Genomic DNA, 26255 nt, shown 5'->3' with positions numbered 1-26255 from the left:
AGAATCTCCAGGGCCTTCAGTATCTTCCCAACTAGACTGTCTTCATCCTTTGTGTTTCCCCCTTTCAGGAAACCAGATGTCCTGAGCTTAGCAGAACCTGCAATTCTATCTGACACCTTGATGCCTTCCTTTCCTTTGGAACTTTCCTTTCCAGCAGCAGCTAGAAGCCTCCCCAAGGAGGGTGGGTGCTGAGCAAGTGAGAAAGGGAGAGAGGGGATGAGAACTCCTGGTCCAGGGGAAAAGATGCCAAAGGGGAAAGAGAAAGTCAAACCAGAGCCAAAATGAACCACAAAAAAAAAGTGTGTACATATTTGAGGAATATAGTAAAGCTGTTTTTATAATTATCATGTGAATTTATAATTTAAATCTAAGTTTTAATCATTTTTGACTGTGTCATATAGTAAGAAATAAATTTTGTTGTGACTTAGTTTACATACCCAGTTTTACAAACAACATTCACCATCGGTTCAATGCCTGCTGACATTTTTTTCTGTCCTGTCCCACTCCATTTTTTCCTACCAAACCCCACCTTACTCCATTCAAACCTTTTCCATTCCATTTCATTTTTTAGAAAAAGAGGGAATGTTGGCTACCCACTAAATTAATTTCATGATCCATTAATAAGTCATAACTGGCAATTAAAAAATAGTGATTTGTTAACATTCATGGATGTAGACTTCTGTGTTCCTAGACTTTCAGAACTGTGGACCATCCATTCTAGTGTAACTTCATTTTCCAAGTGAAGACACTGAGCCATAAAGAAGTTGTAATTCATCCTTGATTATACAGCTGGTTGATGGTAGAACCTGTATTCTTTCAGAATTCACATTGTGATGCAAGAGGGAGCACAGGGTGGGACAAAGAGGCCAGGGCTGGAATTTGTAGACATGTTTTGTTCAGAACTCTGTGACCTTGAGAAAATTACTTAAAACAAATTGGCCACAGTTCTCATAAAACGTGCTGCTGTGAGGACCAAATAGGTAAAACATGGGAGAGGGTTTGTAAGTGGATGACATCCAAAGGTATGGAATAACTATTTTCCAGCCTTTTTGCATCTGAAAGGGCAGGTATATCTGAATTTCAAGAGCCCTGGCTTTGGGACTGGAAAGAAAAAGTCTATGTGGGAATTGGCCTCTCTCTTTTCATCATCTACAGACTCCCAGCCCCCCTACTTTGCCTTCTCTTTTTTAATGATTTTTCTTCTTGGTTTTATCTTCTCATTTCCTGATGTTTCTTCTTGGTTTTATCGTGTCATGTGATGATGTTCACAACTAAGATCTTTGTCAATGTGTCTTGGTTTTGGGGTCTTCCTAAATAATTCAAGGTCAATGCATGGTTAGAAATAAACAGTCCATATGGGGTGATAAACATACTCACAAGTGTCTTTGCAGTTCTGTAGCAGCCACTGGACTGGTGTCTCTCTAAGTGTGGGAAATGGAAAGGGGCAGATTAGCCATCTGGAAATTCATCTAAGATGTTCCATCTGTGTCTTAAGAGAATGTGACATTACATAAAGAGAATTAGTAGGAATGAGTAAGACATGTGGGTCTGCTGGTCCCAAGGTAGATGCATATTGCCCCTGGGGCTTTCAGATACTTGAGATTTTCTCTGATATGGAGGTAAGCAGGTGTGAATGGTCTCACACCAGGAGAAGCCCTTCTTTCTTGTGGAGACTTCAGATGGCATCTTGTTCACAGGTGACTTTGTCGGGAAACAGTTTCAGTTGGCATCAACCCCTGTGAGGCATTTGGCTTGGATGTTCAGGTTCTTCAGGGGTGAGCTATCTCAGGAGACCCAAGGAGGGTTGTGATGTGTTGTGGGCTATCCTGGCAGCTCCCCAGATTTGGACTACCCTAAGTGCTCTCAGAAGCACAGTTGAGCTTGGTCTGGCCTCATGGTCACCTTGGGGCCATTTCTCTGCACTGCTTTGGAAGAGGTTCAAGGGATTGGGGTTCACTCCTCTAGGGACCTTGATATGTCTTAGAACCATAAGAGAACTTTGCCTGCAGAACATTTGCATAAATCCATCTGCTTATTCTTCCTGTTCCATATTTGAAAGATATGGTAAGGATAAGGCTCATTTTGTTTTTTTCTCCTATCAACATAAATTCTACTCAAATATCTGGTTCAGTTTCTTTAGTAATTTATGCATTCTCAGCTCAGTGATTTTCTGCAGAAGCAGCCTTTTATGAGAAACTAGAATTTTCCTGGGGAGAAAATTGCCTTCTCTGTCACTGTAGTCTATATTTGGTGCATAACCACCTGTGTGACATGACCTGAGTTTTCACACTTAAAATGAAGAAGCTGTACCTAGAGAGGACATCTTGTGGTGGTTAAGAGCACAGATTTTGAGAGCCAGGCTGCTTGAGTTTTGATCTCTACTTCACGTACCGGGGGTATGACCATGGGAAAATTACTTAACCTGTGTTTCAAATTTTTTCATCTATAAATTGGTGATGGTAATAACAGTATCTATGTCATGAAAATGGTGTAACTTAATGCAGTGCCCAGTTATAGTAACCGCTATCTGAGATTTAGTGGTTTTCTCAGACAATCTCTAAGGTTCTTTGTACTTTTAAAAGGGGGTGATAAGAGTATAATAGTGCCATTTTACATGGCATTAACTCTTGTTTATAAGACCTGTCTCCATATATTAGCCTCTGCATGAGGAAATTGAGGCAGAAAAGAGGACTTAAGGACATACTTAAAAAAATTTTTTTAATTTCATATTTTTCTTAAAGTTTATTTATTTATTTTGGGGGGAGAGAGAGAGAGAGAGAGAGAGAGAGAGAGAGAGAGAGAGAGAGAATGCACACACACACACACACACAAGCAAGGGAGGAGCAGAGAGAGAAAGAGAATCCCAAGCACTGACAGTGCAGAGCCCAATGCAGGGCTCGATCTCATGAACCGTGAGATCATGACCTGAGCTGAAACTAAGAGTCAGACAGACGTTTAACCAACTGAGCCTCCCAGGGCATACTTTTTAAGGGAAACAGATGAGTCTAAAGCTGAGCCTTCTGACTTTGCTTTGGCACTTTCCTTACATGACATCATTCAACTGGGTATTGATGTTTCCCTCTTAAATGGTTCTCCTCTTGATACCTCGTATTGTATTAAGACAATGCCACCATTTTCCAAAGTACTGGTTACCACCAGAGATCTCAAAGCATCTAAAACTTTTCCTGCCCCTTTCTATTTTAATTAAGATAACACTAGCTGCTATAAGAGATAAACTAAAAACTCAGTGGCTTAACACAATAGCAATTTATTTTTCACTCATGTAAAGTACACTATCAGTGTTTTCAGTTCTCAGTTGGTAGAGAACTGAGAACCACATGGTTATTCAAGGACACAGGCTTCTTCAAGAATATCTCCTTCCTCTTCCAGGACCTTGGAATTCTCCTTCTGGGTGGTAGATGAGGCAAAAGATCATGAAGGTTTTTCACCTGCTTTGAGACCTAAGCAACATGACATCATTTCCTTTTACATTTGAATGGCAAAAACTACTTGTGTGGCCCCATCTAGGCATAAGGTGTGTAGAGAAATGTAGTACCTGGCTGGGCAGTTGCTTCTTGACAATACCTTAGGGAAACATAAATTTTTGGCCATCAGCTAGTCATTTGGCCACACTTATTCATCCCACTTTCAATCACTTGGCGGATCATGCCTATTCTCTCTCTAAGTTTTCTCTTGTATTGGTTCTCTACTTCCATTTCCGTTGCCACCACCCTAATTCAGGCCCTTCTAATCTCATCCTAAGATACTATCACCCTTAAGTGATTTCCTTGCTTCTATTTTCCACATTTCCCCATGTCTCCCACATGCCACAGCCAGATTAATCATCCTGAACTACTTTTTCAGAATGTCATTTTCTTTTTCTAAAACATTTCTTAATGTTTGTTTAATTTTGAGAGAGAGACAGAGTGTGAGTGGGGGAGGGGAAGAGAGAGAGGGAGACACAGAATCCAAAGCAGGCTCCAGGCTCTGAGCTATCAGCACAGAGCCTGATGCAGGACTCAAACTCACAAACTGTAAATCATGACCTGAGCTGAAGTCGGACGCTCAACCAACTGAGCCACCCAGCTGCCCCCAGAATGTCATTTTCATAGGCTCATTCAGCAACAACTCAACATTGATGGGGCTCCTATTCACACTGTGATAGGCACTGAAGGGACCCAGAAATGAATAATATCTTGTCCCTGCATTTAAGCTGCTTATAATGAGCTATGGACTAGGACAGGGAATAAGTTCTGGGATGGAAGTACCAATAAACTGTTCTATGTGTATAGAGGAGGGAAATATTAATTTCTTAGAAAGGAAAAACAATTCTAGTTGGGAATTATTAAGGAAAGTGTTGAAGCACAAGACTTGGGAGAATATAACGAGAGTATATGTAGTTTCCGAAAGAGCTCAAATCTTTGGGCCACGGTGAATTTCATTCCAGGAAGCTGAGAAGATATAGCTATAACTGCTGAGTAATTGGCTGACTTTTTAAGGCATGGTAGTGATTTGGAAAGGTGCTGAGGGATTGAAGATAGGTAGACTTCTGAATTAAAAAAAAAGAAGGTAGGAAGTTCTATATTCTGTAGTCTAGTGAGTTTGATATCTATATCTTAAAAAAATTTTAAACTTATTAGTAAGTAGATGAGATGAACCTGGGTTTGCTCTGAACAAATCATCTTAGATTGGTCTTGTTTTTTCCTCTTTTAACAGTCATTAGATGGGACACCTGGGTGGCTCAGTCGGTTGAGCGACCGACTTCAGCTCACGTCATGATCTCATAGTTTGTGAGTTTGAGCCCTGCATCGGGCTCTGTGCTGACAGCTCAGAGCCTGGAGTCTGCTTCAGATTCTGTGTCTCCCTCTCTCTCTGCCCCTCCCACGCTCATGCTCTGTCTCTCTCTGTCTCAGAAATAAATAAACGTTAAAAAAATAAAAAAAAAACCCAGTCATTAGAGATGAAGATCAATGGTAGATAGAGGTTCAGTTTATCTGTAGTTCAGCTAGCATTTTGATCAGTTTGAACAAAATTCTTATGGAGAAGTTGGAACAGTGTGGTCTGGATGATGGTATGGTTTGGTGTATTAAGTTATTAAATGAATTCACTTAAATTTGAAAAAAGGTTTATAAAGATGTTCCAGGAACCTGTTATTGCTCTCACCTTTCCTTTAAAAAATCACTGATTTTGGTGGAAGACTTGATGCTCAAATTTGTGGTTGATATGAATTTGGGCACTAAGCTGGTATCTTTAAAGTAGTGAATTTTTTAAATTCCCTGGCTACTTTTCTAAACTTGAGTTTGGAATGAAAAAAGACAAATGAGATATGGTCCTCCGTGTGATAAATCTCCTCTGTATATGTTTATCCCCTCAAGAAAAGATAGAAGCTAAGAGTTTCTAATTATATTTCAGCTCAGAATTGTTCATGTATTAAAAGTTAACTTTGTACCAGTCAGTACCACTCAGCCAGAAGGATGTTCTTACTTATTACATTTAAAAAAGAAGTGACCAAATAGAAACTAGATCCTAAATCCTCTGCCTGAGTTTTAGAGGAAATAAGTTAATGAATTATACTGTCCTGCATACTTCCCCAGTCCCTACTCTGCTCCTACTTCTGAAGAAATAGCCTTGGGGAAAAGGATCAGTGAGAGGTTGTCTGTGCTCTGATGAACAGAAGTTTGGAAATTCTGCATAAATGTGTGAGCCCTGAGCTCTAACTGGAAGTGTTGTGGTTGTGTCTGAAGGCCCAACTCTACTCCCGTGGGTACTCCAGAATGAAAGTCAAGGGGCCTGCTAAGTTGAACCATGGTTTAGATGGAGTGATTAAAGTCATAACACCATAGCCCACTGCATAGCAAGGAGAAGAGCACTGGAGCATCTTCTACTCTTGGGACACAGGTGAAGGAATATGGGGTGGGTCCATGCTCCTAATAAGTGGGCTTCTTTTTTTTTTTTTTTATAAATGCCCAGTGCTAAAGAGTGCTTACTTCTGTTGAGTCATGAAAGGGGCTATCTTCTGAGTCAGCAAGACCTATATCTGAAAATGTTGAAACAGAAGCTACATGGCCCCTTGCTAGTCATGTTGTAGAGGGCATTCCTAAGCAGGGCAGAGAGCAGGGAGGCTTTAGGAGGAGAATCCTTGGAACATTTCTTTGAGTACTGAAAATATCCAAACTCCCAAGTTACCAGTTATAGCCTCCACTGTCTGGTTAGGAGCTAACTTCAGCATCAGAAATATCTGTGTTTTACTCCAGCTCTGCCACTTAATTTTGAAACACTGAACAAGTTAGTTCACCTTTCTGTGCCTCAGCTTTTTACCTATAAAATGGGGGATATAATATTAGTCTATCAATAGTTAACTCCTCAAAAGACAGCTAAAAACTCCATTGATCAAGCACAGCTCAGTTTACTAACTTCAGTAAAGGTGGGATCACCATTTTCCAAAGTCTGTAGTGTCTCAGATGGAATAAGTCAGAAGAAGATATGTACAGGGTTTTAGAGCCTGGACTGTAGGACTGTAAGTGGGTCTTGAAGAGCAGAAGAGGTTGGAATTTCAGTTTAGAACAACAGCTCTGGATTAGTGGGCACTGTGAGGCAGAGGTCCCAAAGTGAGCTCTTTTAGGGACTTCACAGTCTTATCTTCCAGGAGTAAGTATTTCAGGAACAAGTAGCTCAACTATTTTTGCCTGGTCCTACTATTGTTTCTAGGGATAGGAAAGTTTCCATTAATATTTACCTCATAAGGTTGTTATGAAGATTCAATAAAATAATGGACAGAAGTACATAAAGTGCAAAAATAAAATCCAGCAGCGGCTCAGCAAATTTGGTCAATATTAATGATTGTTGTCCATTCCCTTACACTTCCGATGTTACTGTGGCCAAAGGAAACCCCACCTTTATATGTCAATATCTTTATAAATATCATCCTGTCATCCTGGAATTTCCTCTCTCAACTTCTGCTGTTCTAGAGAAATACAAAACTTCAAAACTTCTCAACATCCTTTTCTCCACGCTGCCTTCCCAGACCTCTCCTAATAGGAAGGATTTTGTCTTCTGAACTGCATGTGTTCATTTGGAGCTCTTTCTGATACTCATTTGCATTCTGCTTTCTACCTGTGATAGTTATGTGCATTTAGATATAATGTCTCCTGTTAGACCCTAAAATCATGCTTTTGCCCCCAGATAGGCACCTCTTCCACCCCGAGTGCTCAGCCCGGAGTCTTGTCTGTTCTCTAGATGCTTGCTGATTTAATAAACGTAATTTAGGGGTGCCTGGGTGGCTCAGTTAAGCGTCTGACTTCAGCTCAGGCCATGATCTCACTTTGAGCCCTGTGTTGGACTCTGTGCTGCCAGCTCAGAGCCGGGAGCCGGCTTTGGATTCTGTCTCCCTCTCTCCCTACCCTTCCCATGCTTGCACTCTTTCTCTATCTCAAAAATAAATAAACATTGGGGTGCCTGGGTGGCTCAGTCGGTTGGGCTGTCGACTACAGATCACGTCATGATCTCGTGGTCTGTGAATTCGAGCCCCGCGTCAGGCTCTGTGCTGACAGCTCAGAGCCTGGAGTTTGCTTTAGATTCTGTGTCTCCATCTCTCTCTGCCCCTTTCCTGCTTGCTGTCTCTCTCTCTCAAAAATAATAAACATTTAAATAAATAAATAAATAAATAAATAAATATTAAAAATTTTTAAAAAGTAAATAAACATAACTTATTATTGACCAAGCCTAAAATTGGAGACCTTAGATAAGAACTGCAGCTTAAGCAAAGCCTGGGTCTTTTTTGCCTACTTTGCACACAGTAGGTGAATTCATTGCCTTGAGCAATTTGCAAGTGTGACTGGATGATGCCAGGAAGATAATAGAGAAGAGGGATGTGTGCAGAAATAGCAAATAGGCAGTGGCAGGTCATGCAGAAAACGATGGTAAGGGAATATAAAGAACTAGTAGTTAAGGTCAGAGATATGGGCAAAAAAGAGTCTTTCAAATATGGAATGTTGGCTATAATTCAGAGCTACAAATCTAACTAGGAAAGACCAACTAGCAAATTCATTAAATGATTCTGTTTCCCTTAGGACATAGTTACTGCTTGCTAGGTTACCACATTGATCAACGTCTCTCCTCTTGGCATATATCTGGCAGGTTCCACAGTATTTTTGAAGTTAACCTTGGAAATAGAGACCTAATTTTAAAGTTAAAAACTGATTATGTTAATTTAATATTCATTAAAGCTCCCATACATAATTTATTAAACATTTTAATGAAAAAACATGTCACATTGTTTTATAAGACTAGCTAACATTTTATAAATGTGGCGCTTTATTATACATTAACTCATAGAATCCTCATATAACCCTATGAGGCATTTATTTCCTCCATTTTCCTTGTAGGTTAAGTTACTTGCCCAACATCTCTTAGCCACCAAATGGTGGAGTCCAAATTCAAACTTAGGGTGGCTTTACTCCAAAGTCATATTATTAACCACAGAAGTAATTGAATATACACATATTGATATATATATTGATTATTAAATAAGGCTCTCATCTAAAAGCAAGATTGTTTTGCTAAATGCAACTAATTTTTTGGGATGGGGGAGACATTGTGGAAGAGATAGTATATAAATATTATATGTTAAATTATATAAATTTTTCCAAAACACTTACATAGGTTAAATTACATATATATATATATATATATATATATATATATATATATAATGCATATATAAAAATTCAACTAATTGTTAATATGAATAAAAATCTATTTCCACGAATTTGCTTAGTAGTCCTTAGCTATATCAGTTTTACACACTGTATGTACATGTTAGGGTTGCAAGAGATATATATTTATTCATAAATGTAGGGGGAATAGACCAGAGTAGTCAAGGAATATCGAAGACTCAAAGTTTATTGCTTTATTTACTTACATAAACTAACAAGTATGAAATGAACACAGGGCTCTTAGACCCTTGAGTGAGCTCTGGAGTTTAGTGTAATTTTTTTTTAGTTGTTTTATTTTTCCTACCAAAAGCTAGTATGTTCATACAGAAACATAGGAAAGTGGTCAAGGGTGACAAAGCCTGACAATTGACTTTGCCTTTAAAATAGGATAATGTATATCTTTTCAAATAGTTCTCTTGTCCTTGGAATCCCAAAATAAAATATCTTTCCTTAGTCACTTGTGGCTGTCCCTTCAAAAATTGACTGGGACTCTTACTAAAGTTGCATCATTTTAATGAGGTATTTCTGGTGTTTCTTGTGCTACTCACTTTTTCCATTTTCTAGCAGGTGGGGAGAAAGCATTTGCTGCTGCAGCCTTGGGATGCATAGCTCCCAGCCCTGCCCTGTTGGAGGGTCTACAGTCAATCAGTGTCTGTGGTCAGTCAGCTTCTGTGTGGTTCCTCTGGCAGCACATCTGTGTGTCCTATCCCGGGAGTCCACACAGCGCATAAGCCATTCTCAGTTGTGTAGAGTAATTCTCTTACCACCACCCTGCCTTCTCATGTCGTTCATCTCACAAATTTTAGACCAGGCCTTAGAGATCACCTGGTTTCCTGTTTCATTTTATTGACTGGGAAACTAAGGTCCAGGTAGGCCTAGTGGGTCTGGAAGTATGACCCTCAGACCAGCAGCATCAGCCTCCCCAGGAACTTTCTGGAAATGCAGGTTCTCAGTCAGATCTCACCTGACCCCTAGGGACTCTGAAACTCTGGGGGTGGGGCCCAGCAATCTGCATGTTAAGCAGCCATTCAGAGGATTCTGATTCATGCTCTTGAGCCATTTGTGCAAGGTCATGCAGCAGCCAGAGGGATGCAGACCCGGGTTTCCTGACCCCCAGTGTAGACCTGGAACCCTCTGCATCTGCCTCTTCCTGAGCTTCACTCCCTACGTGGGTTTTTTTTTCCCCCCTTGGCTTTTTTTTTTTTTTTTTTGGAAGCTGGCGTTTGTTCATTTAGTTTTTAATGAGGTCGGGTCTAGCTGCCTTTTCCCTCTCGCAGCTTGCTGAAAGATCTAAGTTCAGGAGCTATTACCTAATTATATTAATTTCATGTCTGGGGATTTTAACAATTTCTTCAAATTGAAGTTTTAATATTACCACAAATCCTTGCCCTGAGCAGAGGTATTGTTAGTTTCCCTCGTTCATACAGGTTTTTCTGTGCCTTTCAAGCCAAGTTCAGCAGCTGAGCAGATGCATTTTCTTTCAGTCTTCTGAGTAGACAAGAAAGGCTCCTGTCCTTTCATGAGCAATATTCTTTCTCTAGTGACGGTTTTGATCCTATTCTGACAAAACCGCACACCGGGATTGCCCCTTTCAAGTCCGCCTCTCAAAGCACCAGCTGCAGCACCACTCCTCGACCTCCCATGTTGAGAGAATGGGGCTCTCCGGAACTTCTGAGGTTCACCCTCTGCCTCAGTGGGCCACAGGCAGGACAGACACCCTTGTATGACCCTCTTCCACTGTTCTTCAGGGACATCCTCCCTGTGGCTGAGCTTCCAAGGGGCTACACTCCCTTTAATCTCCCTTGTCTCAGCCTGTATTTCCTCTGGGCTTCCATCCTGAGGCTGGAAACCTGTTGTGGTCACAAGGCCCTGGCAGGAAGCTGTGCGTTTTATGGCTTTTTTTCTTCCAGGACAGAAGTTTGCAGGGCTGCTGAAAGGCACTTTTGAGCTCCACTAGGCTTCTGCTTGGTGCAAGGTTTACTAATCTGGGCCTGGGAAACTCTGAGGGCCATGGAATATTTTCTTTTTTTCATCTGCCTCTTCCTCCACCCCAGGGGAGCTCTTTCATTCTGGACCTTCTCCAAGTGGTTAGCCTAGGCCACACCCAAACTGGAGAGCTCTTGGGAGCCTGGAGGGCTTCTGGGACTGAACTCTGGAACGAAGTATACTCCAGGGGGACCCCTGAACCAACACCCTGAGTGGGCCCTCTGGCCCAGAGGGCCTGGACTTGACCTGGCTGCCCAAAGACTCCTCAGGCTGAGACCGGCCCTGGGGACTGATCAGAGCCCAAAGAGCCACAGGGAGAGAGAGGAGATTTCAGGAAAGTTCTGCTAGGTATTTGGATCTATGACATTTGTTTACTTGAGGTCAGATTTTCAATACCGAAAACTCTTTAGTGTCTCTGGGCTTGGGTTTAATGAGTACACTTTTACATGATGATTCTGTTTACATAAGGAACTATTGTGGAGTCCCTGCTGATGTATCAAGAATGACAAAGATAATAGCTACTGTTATGGAGTACACGCTGTGGCTTTCTGTCATAGGAGCTTTATAGCCATTGCCATGAATCCTATCCAACTAGCAAGGTGGATAGATACTATTAGCCTCATAAAACACTAACCAAGTGAGGAAATTTAGTGACAGTTTTCTTTTTTCTGTGAAGTTTTGGTATGGAGTTTAGGGCACATTGACTCTGAAGTCAAACAACCAAGTTCAAATCCTAGCTCTGCCATTTAGTATTGTAAGACCTGGCTACACTCAAGAGCCCACTGCCTCAGTTTCCCCATCTGTAAAATGGACATAATAATGGCATCTACTTTAGGATGCTTATGTAAAGATTTAAGAATTAGTATACATTAACTACTTAAAAAACACCTGGCATGAAGTAATCACTATATGTATGCTGGCTAAGAGAATGGAAACCTGAACAAAGTACTGTTTCATATTATTTGCCAAATGAACTAATCCTTTAAAGTAGGTTTTTCTACATGTCTAGTACTTATTTCATGGCTCTTTTCAGTGCTAGGTAATAAAACAATTCAGGGCATAGTAGGAAAGTCCAGGAGGGGATATGCAATTTTTACTTAGAACAAATAGCCCATTTATCACTCCCCTCACCCCCTCCCCTGCTCTCCCACCTCTTCCAGAGTGCTCTCTGGGCACCCTGCACCTTTGTAACTCTTGTGGCTGCAAATCACACAGCAGCCAGTGCTGAATCCCATTTGCAGTACAAAGAGACTGCCAGGAAGGAATGGGCTTAATTAGTAAGAGATGTTCAAGGTAAAGCCTTTACAAAAGAGCTAACTGTGCTGTGTTAAAGGAGAGAAATATGATGAAAGCCACCATTACCGGAGCCAGGATGATGCATATATTTCCTTAGCCTTTGCCTGCCATATCACATCTGCTTCGATGTCCCAGCTCCAATTTCAGGGTAGTTCAAAGCTTAGATTTCTGACTAGAAACCATGGAACAGTGTAAGATACCATCAGATCTGTAACAATTTCAGCCAATTAACATGCCAGCTTGGGGAAAATGTAAGTGAAAGAAACAGAGACCTATCTCCCAGAGCTATAGGTGAGAAACAGACATAGAAATAGCCTTTCCCAAATACAAGTAGAAATTTCTAAGCCTGAGTCTGAATATAAGCACTGTGGGGGCAAAACATTAACTGAGTGATGAATTTGGATGATGAGACAGAAACAACTGACATGAGGTGGCAACAGTTTTGCAGAGCTGGGACTTGACCAGATTACTGGGGGTGGGGGAAGGGTGGGAGGGTGTTGGTAAGAGGGAAGGAGAGGGAAGGTTAGCATAAACAATAGAATCAGAAATCTCAGTTCTAATGTTGGCCTTGTCACTTGCCAGTTTTGTGATATTGAATGAGTACCCCTGTGGGCTGTAGGTTTTTAAGGTCTTACATACTATTCTTAGTGACCTCCATATATGCATTAAGTTTTGTCCAAGGTCTTTAAGGAAGAGACAGAGAATCTTCTCTAACAACTTGCTAAAGGCTTCAGAGAGATCTCATTTGGAGATGGGGCCAACATTTATATGACTTAAATGGAATATTTGCTTCTCTTTAATTTATATATCCTCTCCAGCAGGAGGTGCTGTATCTTAGAATTTGTGGCTATTGAAGAAACAATTTCTAAATCACAATTAAGTAGCTATTAACTATTTCCTGGCTTTATTTATGATCACTAGTAAGGCTTGTGTTTTGTTTCTAGAACTGACCTGGGAATTTAGGGAAAATTCTTTGACCACACTCAATGTGTAGATTCTATTCTGAGCTTTCTAAAGTTGTTATGGTTCTTGAGGGTGAATGAAATTTGTGTTGTTTTTTTTTTTAATATGAAATTTATTGTCAAATTGGTTTCCATACAACACCCAACAGGTGCTCGTCCCAACAGGTGCCTCCTCAATGCCCAGAGGGTGAATGAAATTTGAAACGATATGTAAACTGAGCAAAGGTGGGCATTCATTCATTCAACACATATTTAACAAGCCCTGACTATGTTCCAGGCATTAACTAGGTACTGGGGAGATGGCAGTGACAAAGGCAAACTCTGCTATGACGTAGTCAAAAATCTGTGTGTGATAACTAGTTCCATGTGCATTTACAATGGGACAGGATAAGTTTCATGATAGCAGAAGTGTAGGAAGCCTGGCAGAGACTGTTAGCCCTCACTCATCTATCTACATTTCTACATTTCTCAGCCCCTTGCATTTGATAGCATTGTGTGATTGTCACCAAAGCCATGTGAGTGGAAGTGATGTGTCACTTTCATCCAGGGTACACTCTCTCCATGCTCCCTCTTACCTTGATAACTTTGGAGGCCTCATATTCCAGAGAACATAGCTATAAGATGGAGGAGTGTAGGCCAGTCTGCTTCAGACATGTGATGTGAATGAGAAATAGACTTTTAATGTCAGTGTCATAAAAGACAAAGAAAGACTCCGGAAATATTCTAAATTAAAGGAGGCAACTAACAAATGCAGTATCTACCTCTAGAATGAATGGGGAAAGGGGAAAATGCTACAAAGAATATTATTAGATCAACTGACAAAGTTAAAATGCAAATATTAGATTAGATTTTTAAAAGTTTTGTATTAGTCTAAACCTGTGAAGATGACAGTTGTACTATAGTTATGTAAGAGACCTTTCTATTGTTAGGAAATATACACTGAAGTATTTAGGGACAAGAGCCATATGTTATGTAACTTACCCTTAAATACAGATGTAAATGGGGGTAAAATGTTAACAACAGGCAAATTTGGGTAAAAGGTATATCGATGTCCCTTGTACTGTTTTTAGTTTTGCAACTTTTTGTAAGTTTGAAATTATTTCCAAATTAAGTGCTAAAAAATAAAATGTTACTAAGTCACTAAGCTGTTAGAGTCTATTGTTGCCAAAGTGTAGCCCATATTTTCTTGTCTAGTACAGATGGAATTGGGAATATTATTGCAGGGCTAACCAGTTAATTTAGAGGTCGAGAAAAGAGTTCCTGGAGGAAGATTGTTTGAAAAATAAGTAGGAATTAGCCAAGTAAAGAAGGAGGAGTATTCCAAGCACAGGAACTATATATGAAAGCTGGTAGTGAGAAAGGGCACAGTACATTTACAGAACAGAAAGAATTCAGCATGCCTGGGACATAGAGGGTGAACAGGGAGAAGGTGAGAAGCGAAGCTGGAGATATAGGCAGAGCCAGGTCCCGAAGCACCATATAAGCCATGGTAAGGTGTTTGGATTGTATACTAAAGGCAGTAGAAAACCATGAAAGATTTTAAGGAAGAGAATGCCATGATAATGTTTCATTTTAAAATGGATTGGAAGGGAAGAACACTATTTCAGGAAAGCTCAGTGGGGTAGTGGCCATAGGGATGGAGAGATGTGGGAGATTTGAGGTTTGAGAGCTGGTTAGCAGATGAAGTCTATTGTCCTGGGTGATTGATGGATGAGAAATGGGAGGCGTGAATAACTCCCTAATTCTGGCTGAGGGAATCTGGTAGATAGTCCTACCATCTAAGAAACCCAGGAAGAGGGTCAGGTTTATCAAGGGAAAATAATATGTTCAGATTGGACATTTCAGTTGGGACATCCAATGGCGCAATGGTCAGGAGGCAGTTGTATACATAGGCAGGGAGCTCATAAAAGAGGTCAAGGTTACAGGTAAAGATATGGGAGCTCCCAGAACCTTCATGGGAGTGGTGAGGTCACCAGGAAGAGGGTAGAGTGGAGAAGAGGGCCTAAGGCAGAACCCATGGGGCAGTAGCAGTATGGATGGGTAGAGGACTTGATACTAAGACAGGCTTCAGCAGTGCCAAAGGAGATAGGCTCTTGCCACTCTGGTGTCTCAGTTTCTGCCCTTGAAAATTAGTCCTAGCTCACTGGGGTAGTTAAAACTCTGCTAATTGATACTTAGACAAGGAATGAGATTAGATCTGGAAGCTTCAAAATAGCATGTTTTTACATTTACAAGAGATTTCTGCATGTTTAATGATTAAAGTATTTTCTACAGTTAGTAAGTGATCTGTTGCCACTTCATTTTATAGATGGGATCGTGGAGTTCAAGAAGCCGTAAATGCTCTGCTTTCTGTTCCTCAGGGATTTGGCTGGCAAGGTAGGAATGGGATGCCAAGCTTTTGGCTTTTAGATTTAGTGTAATTCCAAATTAATTATTCATAGGTCAAGACATGTTACAAATGCCTTTTTGTATTCTTTTTAGGTTTTAATCCTCAGTTGTTCTGGTTCCATTAACCAGTGTTCCCCTTTACACTATGTGTTTTTTGGAAGGCTACATGGAAACAAATTTGTAGTCATTCAATTGATCACTGTCCTTGGATCCCTGATTCCTCCTCATGCTTCACGACCAGGTTTAGGTGTGCTCCTGGAGGCATTGCTCTCTCTTCCTTGCTAGGCTGCGCTAAGTGCCCAAGGGCAAACTTCCAACATTCTGCTGACAAGGTCTGTTTCTTGTGGTTTTCTCCCACTAGCCTGTGGGCACTGTGAGCGCCAGGATTGGGTCTGGCTGGTTCATCCTTGAATGAACACTCCTTACTGAAGGGGCTGAAGGCTCAGATGGTTAGAACATATCTGAATTTACGTGTATGTAATTACATTTGCATTTATATATGTTGGGGCTTCATGTTCAAAATCTGAATTTTGAATGTAGAGATAGGTGGTGGGTGTGATTCTTTTGTGGGTCTGTCACTGACTATTTCAAGGCAGCAGAATGATCCAGCCATCCCACTTTTGGGTACATATCCAAAGGAAGTGAAATCGCCATCTTGAAGAGATACTTGTGTTCCCATGTTTATTGCAGCATTATTTACAATAGTGAAGACATGGAAACTGACTACGTGCCCACTGATGGATGAATGAACAAAGAAAATTATATATATATATTTTTTATATAATATAATATAATATAATATAAGAAAATTATATATATATTTTATATAATATAATATAAATATAATATAATATATATAATTTATATATAATATAATTTATATATAATATATAATATATTGAATATATATAATATATAATATATAATATAATTTATAATATATATATATAATCTCCTTCTTGTAGAATCTAAAAAGAACTAAACTCATAGACACAGAGAGTAGATTCATGGTTTCCAGGTTGTGGTCATGGAGGGTGGAGGAAATGAGTCAAAGGATACAAACTTTGAGTTATAAGATGAAGCAGTTCTGGGGATCTAATGAACAGCATAGTGATAATGGTTAACAATACTGTACTGTGTACTTGAAAGTTGCTGAGAGAGTAGGTCTTAATTCTCACTACTCACCCCACCTCCCACAAAAGTGAGGTGATAGATGTGTTAACTAACCTTATTGTCGTAATCATTTTCACATTCAATATATGTGTGTATCACATCATCACCTTGTGCACCTTAAACTTACACAATGTTATATGTCAGTTACATCTCAATAAAAATGGAAAACTCTGCAGGCTTAGCCACATATTCCGGGTTAGCTTCCTTTCATACAATTGTCAACTTTCAGAGTTGGCCATTGAGCCCAAATCCCTCTCCTCTGTGGGTTTCTCCCTTCTACATTCTCCCTACCCTGTGTATTATTTGGCTTTTGGCATAGAGTAATTTGGCCTTGCCAGCAATTTATTGGTCTTATTCTATAGGACACAGGTGGCTAGTCATCTTTTATAAAACTAGCACACAGCAGACTCCTAATTAATGATGATGATGGCAATAATATAGTGATGATTGAACTAGACACCTTCTGTTAGTATTGTATCCTGTAGGGACTGCTGTCTTCATTTGTTTGGATCAATGTCCTTGTACTACAACTTGAAAGATGATTGTGTGTGTCATAGAGGTGAGTATCCAGGTAAGCCAGCAGCAGACCTGAGCCCAGAAAGGTTAAGTAACTTGCCCTATATCACATACTTAATAAAGTGACAGAGATAATGATTCAAACCCCGGTCTGAGTGACTGAAACCCATGCTTGGAGCCCCCCAATCCCACCCCGCAGGATGCTGCAATTCTGAAGAGTTGGCTTGATCACATAGTCAGAAAGGCCTGGAGAAATACCTGAGGGCCTTTCCTCCCACCTGAAATCAGAAAAACTAGAACATGGTGTCCCATGTGACTATGTTGTGACCACTGAGGAGTTAAAGGCAGATCTTAGGATCTGCCTGGAGCAGGCAGAGCCTTTGGTAATAATCACTTCACAGCTGTTCTCAAGACAGTGTGAGCCTGGGCATTTCTCTCTTCCGTCTCCTTTCAGAACATTCTTTCTGGCTCGGAAATATTTAGTGTGGTTGTATTTGAATTGTTGAAGTTACAGCATCTGGTATTTTGTGTGCATTTTCTCTGAAATTAAAAAAAAAGGGGTGAGTCTTATTGTCCTCCCTGGGGTAAAATCTCTGTCTCTCTCTGTGCCCACCCTCCCCACCCGCTTTTTAATTTTAAAGCATTTCTTTGGCACATTCTCCTCTCTTCAGGCTATATCTGCCTTGATGAAATTCAGGTTTCAAGAGTGTCTGCTCTGGTTCCAGCAGGATTTTGAGGACTTTTAAATTTGTCAGCCAGTTCCTTTAAGCAATGGGCTACCCTTTCAATAATTAAAGGAGAAACCCCAAAGCTATTAACAACCTGCCCTTCCTCTCTTTTCTTTCCCCCACACTCGTTCCAGCATTTTTGGTTAATACCACTGCAGTTAAATTAGAAAACAAAATCTCTGTGGGTGACCAGGCAAAATTTATTAATCATACAACCCTAGCAGACGGCATAGCCCTAATACAAATATTTGTGCTTCTGTCACTGGTACTCATCTGATCACTGCCAAGCAGTGACAGATTTTAAAGACAATCACATTAAGTATTAATCAAGCTTGAAAGATGCAGCGACGCAGAGGCATACTAACGAGTAGGCATTTCCTGCCTGCTTTCTGCACTAACAGCATCCCATGCCAGTGTATTATTGAAAATGTTCTTCTCCTTAATAAAACATCACTTTCAGCATGCCTAAAAATCTAAAGTGGCCATTGGCTCATAGGTGGTCTCAAATGACACAGCTCCTACTAGATTATGTCCTGGGCTCTAGGCTTCCCTGACTGTGCTCACTTCCTTTATTCTAGCTTCTTTCTTGATGCTGGGGTGTCAGCAGGTGCTAGATGTTTGGTCTGATGATTAGAGAACTCTTGGAGGTTAGAAAAGTGAACCAGTTTATGAAAAAGGCTGGGTCTGGAAGGAAGAGAGAAAATACTGTAGGAGAAGGACCTGAGTACTGGTGAGAACAGGGGGTGGCCACATCTGCCTGGCTGGGGTTGGAGAATAGCTAAGTCAGGTGGGTTGGCAAAGACAAGAAATTAAGAAAGAAGTTCATACTGCTTTGATGAAAACTTCTATTGGCCTGAGGAGGCTCTTCAAGGATAGAAAGCATCCTGGAGGGTAGAGTTGCTGGTCTGTATACTCTGGGAAGTTGGTCCCAAAGAGAATGGAGCTAAGAGACGACTTAGATGAACAATCCAGGATGAGTCCATTGATACTCCAGGGATGCAGAGAGGAAGAATCAGAGCTCCGGTCCCACCACAGAGCCTCCTTGAGTTATTCAGTCATTACCCACAGCAGAGGGACCCCAGAGGCTTCATAGCTGTTCCAAGTTCCTAGGTATTAATGTTGAAGAAAGAATAGACAGAGTTATCCAAAAGAGAAGTGGGCTGGCAGCTCAGTTGGGACCTCATGGGACCTTGCCCAGCTGGAGTCACCTATTTAGCTTTTTGGTTTCAGAAACATGAGTGTGTTCTGAGAAAGCCAGGCTAAGGAAATTGACTCACACTCACCAAACTCACATGAGCTTGATGTATAAGTAGAAAACCCCAGTTACTTACTTCTAATGAGAATATATAACTATTGGGGTGGTGTGGAGTAAATATGTATTTATGTGTATGTTAATCTGAATTGACTGCTTGGCTCCTTCCCTCTGTGTAGGTAAATCCACAAGTTATAATTTAAAAGTTTTTTGTTAAGTACAAGCTCATAAAAAGGACACATCATCCTCTTGGCAGTACTAAAGATGTGCCAATAAATTCTTATTGTTTGGTCTCTATTTGTCTTGACTCCTTGAAAGTTGACCACTTTCCACTTCCATGAAAGAAAGACCACTTCCTCTCACTAAATTTTCACACAACCTTCTGTACAATTAATTGGGTTCCAAGTCATTTCTCAGAGATTAAAACGCCTTCATGTAGGGTGTTTGGGTTTTTTCCCCCAAGGGGGTAGGCAGGAGTTAGAAGCCTGCAGATGAGATACGAGGTAGAGGAAATCAGAAGATAATTATCTCTTGGTAACTCTGTCAAACAAGCAACCCATTTAAGCCCCCAATATTCCCCTCATCCCTTATTGGTTGAAGGGGGGGGGCGGATCATAGAATTATAGAGCTTAGGAAGAGGCCTTGGAAATAATGTAACCTAGCTCCTTGGGTTCATATAATTATCTGTTCTTTTGGTCACTTGTATTAACTTCTCATTTGTAAATCTCCATCTTTTCCTTCTTCTTTTGTCTGAGGAGTAGATGTTTTTCTATCAAAACACACTACTCTCCCTTCTAGGTGCTTGATCCCATTTCCTTTATTGTGACCGTATCACTTATTGTCCAAACAGGGACAATACTGAGAGTCACGGGGCTATGATTAAGAATGAAGTCAGGACCACAGGCACAACCAGCACAGCCCTGAGAAATCTTGGACGCGTTGTCACCACCATTTCTGTTACCCCCTCCCCACCTTTACACCTTGATTCTTGACTTGACATAGTTCTTGTTTCAGTTGCTCTTTCAGTCTCTCCTTTTTATCTGCTTCCACATTTATCGTGAGCCATCTTTGTGATCATCCTTAGGGGCTTGGGGTGTGGTTTGCCTCTTGGGTGAGACTCTTCTTCTGCCTTGTGGGGGAGTGAGGAGGGGAGGGAATGAAGCTCAGAAGCTCTTTTCTCAAGTGCTCCCCCAAAGGCAGATATTTCTCTAGTAAGAATGCTGAGTAAGAGGTTCGAGGTAAGAATGCTGAGAGAAATCGTTTTGCTCTAAGCATTTTTGCTGCTGCTGCTGCTGCTGCTGCTGCTGCTTCATGGTTCACTCGTCCATGCCTGCTGTCTTCTAACCCTGCTCAGAATCCCTCTGATTTTCTCCATCCTTGCTCTCCTCCTCAGCTCTGGGATTCCTCCCTCAGGCCACCCCTCCTTGAAACACATTGCATCCAAAGACAGTAAGCTCTCCAGGGAGGGAGGGACCAGTGCAGTGCAGGTCTCCCTAGTGAACTTAGTGCAGGACCCACCTCAACCAGCTTTGTTTTGCCCCCTGGCATGTAGTAGGGAGCCCAGGGTACAGTGGCAACTCCATAAATACCTGTTAACCAGAATAATGATATGGGGCTGTAAGTGGAGCTTCAGGGTTCTTCTTCAGCCTTCTCTCTTTGTTCGTCTCCAGGAAGACTGAATAGTTTTGGCATTGTCACGTGACTCTGCCTGGAGACAGAAACAACTAACATGCTTGGAAAGTCATTCATTCAGGCAGGAGGGGTCACATTTTCATCAGCTCGCTAAGTCTCCGAATTTAGTGCCTCATGAGAGAGAAAATGCCAGGATCCCTGGGGTTGGGGGGGGTATTCTGATTTCAGAGATTGATGAAATCAAAAGTTGTATCTAAGCTTCTTTCATTTTTGCAGTTTTGGCTCTTCCTGTCCCTTAAAGATTAAATGCCCCACAGGAAATGCTGACAATGGAGTGAGATGTCCGTGGGGGGATGCCTGATGAGCCTTTCCTAGGTGTTGTTTGACGCTGATTTGGCCTCAGGAGTGTGGCTGGAGAGGACTTTGCTAAGGATTTGTGAAATTTGTCCCAAGAGTCAACTCTGGGGGTTTGTCTATTAACAAGGTTGGAATCATTTCCTGACCCCTTTCCATCTTCTGCCAAAAATCTCCAAAAGTTCAAGAAGAATTGAGTTCATTTCCCCTGAATTGCTTCCTGTTCATTATTGTAATGTCAACCTCATCTTGGTTTCTCACTTACAGCCTGGCTGGCAATGAGGAAGAAATATTGATCGTTCCCCAAGAAGCCGTTTTGAGGCTCTCTAGAGCTTTGGATGTGCAGCTTTTGGTCAGGGCCAAGAGTTCAGAAAATCCTTCAGGCTTCTAGATATTTAGTTGCATAGAATATTCCATCTTGTGAGCTGAAATAGATAAGGCACCTTTTGCCACTGGTAGGTTGAGATCCAGCCACACTGTGTGCCAGGCAGGGGTCTGCTCTTGACTCCTTTTCGCTATCAGTACATATAAACTTTTCTCCCAGCTTTGGTGCAAGTTTGTTCCCATCAGGCCGCCCCTGCTTCCCTTCTCTGAAGACTGCTCCCTGCCCCTGGAGTGCCTCTCCTGCCACACACAGAGTTTAAGGTCCAGTTGGGACAAGCGCATGCATACTTTATGCTCCTGAGTTTGCTCGTAGGATCAGACAGAGGTAACTGTCGATGGAACTTTGCCTGAAATTGCACCCCAGCGTGGTTTCTTCCTCTTCCTGTTCGACTTTCCACTGCCTTGCCTGTTTCTCCTGGGAGCATTTTGTGCTGACTCACCTGCCTAGGAATCCTGTCTTGGGTTCTACTTCTGGAAGACCTGACCTAAGATAACATTATCTCATTGAATTCTCACAGCTTCTCTTGGAGAATTAAATTTTTGAAAGATGACTTTTATTGTTCTCATGATAAATGAAGAAACTGACAGCTCTAGAATTTAAGTGATTTCCTGATGACCACACAACTAATAAGTAAGATACAGAGCTGGGATTTAAACCCTGAACTTCTGACTCCAAATCTTGGATCTGGTTAGTTTATTTAGAAGAATTTTGGCTTGGGGGAAGAGAGGTTTGGATGAACAAACAGGTTTTGTTGTTGTTGTTGTTGTTTTCCTGAAATGCAATAGCATGCAGCTGAATGAAATTAAGTTTAATTTTGTATTGTCTACCCAGATAAGTTTAATTTTTGCAAACTTTGTGTGGCCTGGAACTGTGTTTGTGTAGCTTGCGCCCACTGGCTGTCAGCGACATGTAAAAAGTCTCTGCACAGAGCTCCCGCTCCCTTTCACATGCCCCAAGACCTTGGCAAGCCTCCGTGGTGTCAATCAGCAGCCCCTAGTAATGTAAAAAGCAGCAGCAGCTATGGTGTCCCATTGCAGAGTCCCTCATTAAAATCTGTGCTTGGTGGAACTGCTGGTCCTAGATCCCAGATTCCTGCACAACGATGGGGAGCTCCATGGATGGAGACAAGGAGTGCACACAGCTTGTTAATGACACTGTCAGAGGAGGGGGGGGGGGTCCCTTCCAGGTATTTCTAGAGAAATTTGGGTCATTGATAATATACACATTTATTCACTCACAGCTAAGCTCTCATATATTTTTTTCCATGAGAGTATTATTAATAAACGAAACTTTTCAAAGTTTTTTTTTTCTAGTTGTTCACTACGAATAAAGAAGTGCTAGAGTGTGAGCTATTTTAAAATAAACTCAGTTGGGGCGCCTGGGTGGCTCAGTTGGTTAAGCGGCCAACTTCGGCTCAGGTCATGATCTCGCGGCCCATGAGTTCGAGCCCCGCATTGGGCTCTGTGCTGACAGCTCAGAGCCTGGAGCCTGTTTCTGATTCTGTGTCTCCCTCTCTCTCTGACCCTCCCCCGTTCATGCTCTGTCTCTCTCTGTCTCAAAAATCAATAAACGTTAAAAAAAAATTAAAAAAATTAAAAAAATAAAATAAACTCAGTTTAGGTGGTAGGGGGGATTCCAAGAAGTAGAAGACCAACTCTTGCCCATAAGAGAATTCCTGTGATTTAAGTATTATCAGGAGGTGATAACAATGGTGATGACAATTGTAATACTCATCCATAGGCTACTGTTTTACAGTGGACAAAGTATTTTCACCTTTATTAATTTATTTTTCCTGTGGCCCTTTCCCTGGAGTGGAAACCCAGCAGTTTTGCTCCATACTGATTTATCGTCAATAAACAGGAGCCAGCTCTGCTGTTACTGATACACCCAAAGGTTCCAGGACTGTCACCTGTGAATGACTGAAACCTCTCTCTCTATATATCTACATCAATATATCTATATTGAGAGAGAGAGAGAGAGAGAGAGAGAGAGAGAGAGAGAGAGAGAGAGATGTGAAGGTGGAAGAAGTGATGCTAAGACAAACTTCTATGGATACCAATTCTCTCAAGGTCTACTTACATGAACTGCTCATGGAATCATAATTCTAACTTAGGAAATGTATGCCCATACCCAGAAACTCAAAAATCTGGGATAGAAGATTTTTGCTTGATACCTACTTGATAGCGTCAGGTAATGATTTTTAAAAAAAGTTGTTGTAGCCTCACTGCATTGTAGTGGTTAATGATAATGGTTAAGATTTATTTGGTTCCTACTATGTGCTGGAATCTTTGCTAAGCACTGTGGATCCAAGAGGTATAGGGTGAGCTCGCTCTATGCCCGCAAGTGGTTTGTACTCAAGTTGGGAAGACACGCTTAGGCTAAGTGGTGGATGCTTGTCGTGGAGAAAAAGCTTAGTGGATGGGGAAATTGCTCTGGTCTGGTACAGTCAGAGATGACTTAGGACATAGGGTGATTTAAAGACCTTCAATGAGGGATACTATTTAGATGAGTAGCAGTGCATGGGAAGAATACTCTGGGAGGGGTAACAGAGGGAACTAGTATTTAGAGCTGGGAATGCATGAATTATATTTAGAAGACAACAAACAAAATATGACTGGAGTGATGTGTTGATGTAAGAGAGGGCAGAAACATAAGCCTAGGAATCCAGGTAAAGCTTAAATGCCAAGCCAAGAAATTAGATTCCTGCGACAGTCACCATATATGGTATGGTGATTACGGATGGTAAATACAATATGAATGATGACTGGTGCCAGTGTTGAATGTCTAATAGTTACCTGGTCCTGCCATTGATGTTTAATATGCCATCTCACCTACTCTCTTTAAATCAGTAAGTATTCATTGCCCATTATACACTTTAACACAATCTAGTGAGCTGCTTATTATTACTTACATTTGAAGACAAAAAAAAAAAATGAGGCTGAATAGAGTTAAGTAACTTCTACAAAGTCACAGAGCTAGTTAACAGCACAACCAAGATTTGGCCCCATGTCTGTCTGACAAAGCCTTCATTTTTTTGTACAATGCTACATGGCAGGTTTCTGAGCCTTTTTAGAGGCTGGAATAATGGGAGTTGTTTGGGGAGGTGAAGAGGTCAGAGTGGAAAGTCTGGAGGTAGAGGAGCTATCACAATAGGCCAACGGTGAAGTGGCTGCTGTGTGAGGAGAAAAATGAGAAAGGGGATTGTGGTGAAAGTAGAGGTGAGTGGAAAGGAAAAGATGAATTCCCAAGATGCATTGATGGGATGAGACTGTTCTGGACTTCATGTGTGAGTAAAGGTAGAGAGAAAGGGAGGATTCAGATGTTTCCAGAGATTCAAGCCTAGCCCTTGAATGTGAGGGAGATAGGATTATGATAATGATAATGATTTCTCCATGATTTCTTAAACATACCAGAATATGTGCATCTAAACAAGCAAGTCCTTCAAAGTAGCCATCTTGGGAGATTTTTGTCTTCTCACGACAATACTACCATTACTAAAAGTACTGGAAAGTCTTCCTTCAGGACTGTTTTCAGCCACACAGGAAAGGTCCCCTAACTTTACTCAAGGATGTCATTTCTTTGTCTGACCGCTCATCTGACTTTCCAAGCTTGTCTCCAAGTAAATCATTTACCTATTTAAAAATAATAACTGTGAGAAATTATGTTAGTCAGGGTTCTCCAGAGAAACAGAATTAACAGGACATATACATCCTAGGGATATATCCTAGGAAAGCCAGTAGTATAGTTCAGTTCAAATCTGAAAGCCTGAGAACCAGTGGAGCTGATGGTGTAAATCCCAGTCTGAGGGTAGAAGACAACAGACAGACAGAAAGGGACAAATTCTCCCTTCATCAGTTTTTTGTTCTGTTCAGTCCCTCGTTGGATTGAATGATGCCCACCCACAGTGGGGAGGGCAATCTGCTTTACTGAGCCCACCAATTCACATGCTGATCTCATCTGGAACATCCTCACAGACATCCAGAAATGAAGTTTAGCCAAGTATCTGGGCACCCCTTGACCAGTCAGGTTGACAGGTAAAATCAACCATCACAGGGAAGTGCCACTCCTGAGGGTATTCTCGGGCTCTTCTTACTCCTGGGGAGATGATTTGGACAACCCAGATACCAGGCAGTCCTGAGTTTGAACCCTGATTCAACCAATTCTTCGACCAAGTTACTTAACCCCAATGCACTTAGGTCCTTCAGCTGTAAAATGGATATTACAATTCCTTCCCCAGAGTGTTGGAGTTTTAATTAGGATGCTTTCAGCAGCAAATAACAGAAAAGTCAGCTCAAATGTGCTTAAACAATGAAGGAATTTATTGGCTCACATAGGGAGAAGTCCAGAGGTAAAGAGGACTCCAGATAGAATGTAATTGGGACCAAGTTCAACTTTCCTCCAGTTCTCTGGTCTCTGTCCTCTTCTGACTGTCAGCTTTGTTGTCAGACTGGCTCCTTTTGTGTTGACAAGAGGGTCATCAACAGCAACTAGGGCAACATACTTTCTTGCTCACATCCAGTGCCAGGAGAGAAAAAGCTCTTCCCCAGAGTTGAATACATGCACTTCCATCCCATCTGTCTGGACCCTCTTAGGACACACTCCCACCCATGGACCAATAGCCAGCAGCCAAATGCCATGCAAGATTGTCTTAGCATGGGGTGGACTGGGTGTTGGGAAGCATTAAGTAGTAAACCCATGGGCTTATGTCTGGCTTATGTCTAGCACTCCATAAAAGTTACTTTTCCTAATAATGAAGAGAACAGTTTTTGGGTCAATCACACGTACACACCTGACTATATGTGGAACATCCTTTCTCTTTAAGGTTTGTCTTCACTCCCTCCTTCAGTCAGGGATACAAATTCACTGCCC

The 26255-nt window shown here is 41.3% G+C and overlaps 1 long non-coding RNA gene across 2 annotated transcripts in view; it reads left to right on the top strand.

Moving 5' to 3' along the window:
- The first annotated feature begins 910 nt into the window (after positions 1 to 910).
- Positions 911 to 26255, top strand: part of LOC122239279 — a 79409-nt gene continuing 54064 nt past the window's right edge. Inside the window, exons 1-2 of one of the 2 annotated variants that reach the window (XR_006218229.1) lie at positions 911 to 980; positions 15267 to 15334. This is a non-coding gene — a long non-coding RNA (uncharacterized LOC122239279). Of the gene's footprint in view, positions 1023 to 15266; positions 15335 to 26255 lie in introns of both variants that reach the window. The other variant, XR_006218230.1, reaches the window with a different exon arrangement.

This window comes from Panthera tigris, chromosome B3, assembly GCF_018350195.1.
Source record: "Panthera tigris isolate Pti1 chromosome B3, P.tigris_Pti1_mat1.1, whole genome shotgun sequence".
NCBI lineage: Eukaryota > Metazoa > Chordata > Mammalia > Carnivora > Felidae > Panthera > Panthera tigris.
The sequence above is the reverse complement of the archived record's forward strand: the minus strand, read 5'-3'. Positions and strand labels throughout refer to the sequence as shown.